The sequence below is a fragment of the Tamandua tetradactyla genome, chromosome 2, assembly GCF_023851605.1.
Source record: "Tamandua tetradactyla isolate mTamTet1 chromosome 2, mTamTet1.pri, whole genome shotgun sequence".
NCBI lineage: Eukaryota > Metazoa > Chordata > Mammalia > Pilosa > Myrmecophagidae > Tamandua > Tamandua tetradactyla.
Genome location: NC_135328.1, coordinates 211,990,419 through 211,996,418, shown reverse-complemented (window position 1 = coordinate 211,996,418; position 6,000 = coordinate 211,990,419). Strand labels below are relative to the sequence as shown.

The 6,000-nt window shown below is 45.0% G+C and overlaps 1 pseudogene; it reads right to left on the bottom strand.

Moving 5' to 3' along the window:
- Positions 1–626: 626 nt before the first annotated feature.
- Positions 627–6,000, bottom strand: part of LOC143658613 (methyl-CpG-binding domain protein 5 pseudogene) — a 31,869-nt pseudogene continuing 26,495 nt past the window's right edge.

Here is a 6,000-nt window from a genome sequence, read left to right as displayed (position 1 = left end):
CCTGGAATTGCCGGGTCTGATTGTTAAAAGAGATTCTTGGCCTCTGCCACGGTGTCTATTGAATCAGATTCCTGGCGTGGGTCTGGGCCACCTGCGTTGTTAACAAGCCCTCTGTAGGCCACCAGGTTTGATGCCCACTAAGCTTGAGGAGCTCGGTCGGAGCAATGATTTAAAGTAAGCACCCCTGGCCTCAGTGGACTAGGACCGCCATGAGGGGTCTGGAGACAGGCGTGGAACAGTCTCTGGAGTGGCTTCTGAACGACAAACAGTGTCTGGCCCTTCGATCTTGCTAGGGGAGGAGCAACTGGCTCCAGAAACACCTTCCAGGTGCTCTGCAGGTCCTGTTGACCCTGCCCACCTGTCTCCAGTGGAGAAACAGAGAGAACGGTGCAGACAAAAGGAATCAGGAAACAAGGAGCGGCATGTAGAAGAACTCTCAGGAACGTTCCCAGGACAAGTTAGGGAAAGCCTGGCGGAGTGCCACAATGCAGAATCTCAAACCTTAGTGAGCTCTAGGAGTAAGCATATTGACCAAGGGCATCGTGGATATGTCCAGGGAACCAGAGGTTCCGGTGCCCACTGCTGAGCAGGAAAAACCCAAGCCTGAGGCGGCTGGAAGGTCGGACCTAGGCGTCCTTGGTGGGTGGGTGGGAGCTGGGCTGAGCCCGCGGCTGGCCTGGGGCTGTGATGCCGACTCTCACCAGCAGATGGGGGTCCTTCCCCGGCGATGCTGGCCTTGGACCAGGTTCCAGCAGGGGGCTGGGGCGGCGGGTGGGCCAGGTGCTCCAGGTGAAGGCTGCCGCCAAGAGGAGCTGTGGGGCTGCAAAGCCACTGGCCAAGGGGGTGGGAGGCAGGGCTCGGAGTCTCCCTTCTAGGATCAGATTCCTAAACTCCTTGTCCCAAAGGAGTATGAGGTGAAGGGATGGGTGCAGGGGAGTCCAGATCCCTCTGGCCGGTTGGGTCCTGACAGATGGAGTCACCAGGCTAGAGGATTAGAAGCCTCAGAATGCCCCAACAGCTTTGCTGGCCACAGCTCAGCTGAGAAGGCAGAACTGCTCACCCCCAGCTGTAGGAGACCTGTCCTCCAAGCAGCAGCAAACTAATCATTTCTACCCAGCTGCATCCAATCCCCAGCTCACTGAGGGCTCATCTAACATGACATTCCCCAGAGATACCTCCGTGGGGGAATCTGAAGGCCTATCGTGTGGGGGACCAGGGGGTGTGTCAGGAAGTGCCCAGCTCAGTCGGATGAGAACCTGTGGTCTGTCCCTATGGATGGAGCACAAAGTAAGTCTCTCTTACCCTCCGTGATCCGCCCTCTGACTTCGGGAGCAGGTCAGATGGCGAGTGCACGTTTACTGATGGGGGGATGCAGGAGGTCACTGCAGTCCTGGGCCTCCATGCAGGGCCTCTGGGGGACAGGGCATTGAGAGCCAGCCCGGGCACAAATCCGAGAGTGAGCATCTCTTTAAACTTTGCACCCCAAGGGGTTTGCTTGCTTCCCCCTAGTCCCAGCCCCACCAGCCTACGATGCTGTGTTTCTCTTGGCTATTTGCATAGCTCTGAATCTGATCATGTCATTCTTAAAACTTTCCAATACCTTCCCCTGTACAAACCAACTCTCTTTGCTAGTTTAGAAGCAACTCTGCACCAGCCTGACTTTGCACACCATCCCACCCCCCCTCCCCGACACATACCCCCATCCCTGTGCCCTTTCTGTTCCAGCCATAGCAGCTGTCTTCTCCTGGACTGCACAAGCCCTTTCCTGCCACAGGGCCTTTGCACTAGCAAATCCCTCCACCGACAATGACTTCCTCCCCAACCGTCACGTGGCTCTCACCTTAAATGCTGTCTCCGCAGCATCCTGCCCTGAACACACACTGTCTAAAATAGTCCATCATCTGCTGTCACTTGGCCCGGCTGATTTTATTCTTGGTTATTATGATCTGGGATTTTGCAGGTTGTTGGCTTCGCTAGAACGTCAGCTGCATGAGAGGAGAGGGGCTGTGTCTGTCTGGTTCACTGCTGTATCCCTTGTGCTGGCCACAGTGCCCAACACACAGTAGGCCTTCAGATTCCCCATGGAGGCATCGCTGGGGGAGTGAGATTTTCAATGAGCCCTCAATGAGCTAGAGATTGGATGCGGCTGGGTGGAAATGGCTGGTCTGCTGCTTTTAAGCTTGGTGTTGCTTATGGCCAGAGGGGAAAAAGGAGAGTTCTTTTATTTTAAATGCCTTTGCTTTAAGGTGGCTTTGCCTGATAAGATACAGAATGCCCAGTTACCCTTGAATTTCAGATAAGCAATGAGTAATGTTTAAGAATAAATATGCCCCAATTATTGTATGGGGTATACTTACAGAAAAAACTCTTTAATTATCTGAAACTCAAATGTAACTGGACTTCCTGTATTTATTGTACTTGCTAAACCTGGCAACCCTGTTCAGAAAGCCAGTGCCCCTCAATGGTACTCTTCTCCTCTGGGTCATTTTGACGGGTTCCAGCTGGCTGCAGTGAGTCAGGCAGCTCTTCAGCCAGCCCTGGCCTCGCCTGCTCTTATCTGCAGTTCATGTCTTGGAAGCGAAGGTCGTCAAATGTCAAGTGGGGCCCTGAGGACTCTAAAGTGGCTCTCAATGCTGCCTGCATCTTGGGATTGCAGCTCTGACTTTTGCGTGATGTGCAAGATTTTTTTTTATATATACGTACACAAGCAGTTTCATTTTCTTGTCGTCTGATGTGAAGGGTTCCTTGACCAAGGGGCAAACAAAGCTGTGCCAGTTTTGGCACTGTGTTGTGGGATGTTTCAAAATAGCATATTCTTGGGCAAGAAAGGTTACCTACAGCTGTGGGCTCTCTGCCGCTTCCCAGGGCCACGCTGGACGTGTCCTTCCAAACCAGGTGTCATTGGGTGGGTGGGGGGGCGGTCTTTGGGCCTTGTGTGGCTCACATCTGCTCTGTCTTACTCAAGGACCGTTAGGAGATGCTGCTGGCACAGAGAGAGGAAAGGAAGATGGGGGTGTGTCCTCCATGGGATGCAGGGACAGGCGGCCAGTATAGGGCAGGAATGTGGAGGGGCCATCTGTCCCTTCCATGACCCTTTAGGCCTGGATGCACCAATGAGCATTTAGGGCCACACCTAAGTGATTCCTTCAACACCCCCCACTTTAAAAAATTATAAAATGCACATTTTCGTAAAACTGAGAAACTAGACAAAATAGAGAAAAAAAAACATTCCTCTGTCACTGACAGACTCTTTTGTGACTAATCCTTCAGGTTTTATGTAAAGCAAGTGAAACAATCATTCCACTGACCGGCTGTGTAATTGTCAGCAAGTTATTGAGCCTCCCTGGGCCTTAGCTTCCCTATCTGTAAAATGGGGATTATCAACCCTTCCTTATAGGGTGGTTTGGAAGATGAAGTGGGTCATAACATCTAAAGCACTTGGAGCAGTGCCTGGGACTGGGTACGGATGCTGTCAGCGAGGATGTTATGCATATTGTGCTTTTTGTTTGTTTTTTTTTTTGTTTGTTTTTTTTGTTTTTTTTTCAACTTTTTTTTTATTAATTAAAAAAAGAATTAACAAAACAATTAGAAATCATTCCAATCTACATGTACAATCAGTAATTCTTAATAACATCACATAGTTGCATATTCATCATTTCTTAGTACATTTGCATCGATTTAGAAAAAGAAATAAAAAGACAACAGAATAAGAATTAAAACAATAATAGAAAGAAAAAAAAACCAAAAAAAACAAAAACAAAAAACCTATACCTCACATGCAGCTTCATTCAGTGTTTTAACATAATTGCATTACAATTGGGTAGTATTGTGCTGTCCATTTCTGAGTTTTTATATCCAGTCCCGTTGTACAGTCTGTATCCCTTCAGCTCCAATTATCCCTTCTCTCTTTTTTTTTTTAATTAACGGAAAAAAAGAAATTAACCCAACATTTAGAGATCATACCATTCTACATATGCAATCATTAATTCTTAACATCATCACATAGATGCATGATCATCGTTTCTTAGTACATTTGCATTGGTTTAGAAGAACTAGCAACATAACCGAAAAAGATATAGAATGTTAATATAGAGAAAAAAATAAAAGTAATAATAGTAAAATCAAAACAAAACAAAACAAAACAAAACAAAAACCTATAGCTCAGATGCAGCTACATTCAGTGTTTTAACATGATTACTTTACAATTAGGTATTATTGTGCTGTCCATTTTTGAGTTTTTGTATCTAGTCCTGTTGCACAGTCTGTATCCCTTCAGCTTCAATTACCCATTGTCTTACCCTGTTTCTAACTCCTGCTGAACTCTGTTACCAATGACATATTTCAAGTTTATTCTCGAATGTCCGTTCACATCAGTGGGACCATACAGTATTTGTCCTTTAGTTTTTGGCTGGATTCACTCAGCATAATATTCTCTAGGTCCATCCATGTTATTACATGGTTCATAAGTTTATCTTGTCTTAAAGCTGCATAATATTCCATCGTATGTATATACCACAGTTTGTTTAGCCACTCTTCTGTTGATGGAGATTTTGGCTGTTTCCATCTCTTTGCAATTGTAAATAACGCTGCTATAAACATTGGTGTGCAAATGTCCGTTTGTGTCTTTGCCCTTAAGTCCTTTGAGTAGATACCTAGCAATGGTATTGCTGGGTCGTATGGCAATTCTATATTCAGCTTTTTGAGGAACCGCCAAACTGCCTTCCACAGTGGTTGCACCCTTTGACATTCCCACCAACAGTGGATAAGTGTGCCTCTTTCTCCGCATCCTCTCCAGCACTTGTCATTTTCTGTTTTGTTGATAATGGCCATTCTGGTGGGTGTGAGATGATATCTCATTGCGGTTTTGATTTGCATTTCTCTAATGGCCAGGGACATTGAGCATCTCTTCATGTGCCTCTTGGCCATCCGTATTTCCTCTTCTGAGAGGTGTCTGTTCAAGTCTTTTTCCCATTTTGTAATTGGGTTGGCTGTCTTTTTGTTGTTGAGATGAACAATCTCTTTATAAATTCTGGATACTAGACCTTTATCTGATATATCATTTCCAAATATTGTCTCCCATTGTGAAGGCTGTCTTTCTACTTTCTTGATGAAGTTCTTTGATGCACAAAAGTGTTTAATTTTGAGGAGTTCCCATTTATTTATTTCCTTCTTCAGTGCTCTTGCTTTAGGTTTAAGGTCCATAAAACCGCCTCCAGTTGTAAGATCCATAAGATATCTCCCAACATTTTCCTCTAACTGTTTTATGGTCTTAGACCTAATGTTTAGATCTTTGATCCATTTTGAGTTAACTTTTGTATAGGGTGTGAGAGATGGGTCTTCTTTCATTCTTTTGCATATGGATATCCAGTTCTCTAGGCACCATTTATTGAAGAGACTGCTCTGTCCCAGGTGAGTTGGTTTGACTGCCTTATCAAAGATCAAATGTCCATAGATGAGAGGGTCTATATCTGAGCACTCTATTCGATTCCATTGGTCGATATATCTATCTTTATGCCAATACCATGCTGTTTTGACCACTGTGGCTTCATAATATGCCTTAAAGTCAGGCAGCGCGAGACCTCCAGCTTCGTTTTTTTTCCTCAAGATGTTTTTAGCAATTCGGGGCACCCTGCCCTTCCAGATAAATTTGCTTATTGGTTTTTCTATTTCTGAAAAATAAGTTGTTGGGATTTTGATTGGTATTGCATTGAATCTGTAAATCAATTTAGGTAGGATTGACATCTTAACTATATTTAGTCTTCCAATCCATGAACACGGTATGCCCTTCCATCTATTTAGGTCTTCTGTGATTTCTTTTAGCAGTTTTTTGTAGTTTTCTTTATATAGGTTTTTTGTCTCTTTAGTTAAATTTATTCCTAGGTATTTTATTCTTTTAGTTGCAATTGTAAATGGGATTCGTTTCTTGATTTCCCCCTCAGCTTGTTCATTACTAGTGTATAGAAATGCTACAGATTTTTGAATGTTGATCTTGTAACCTGC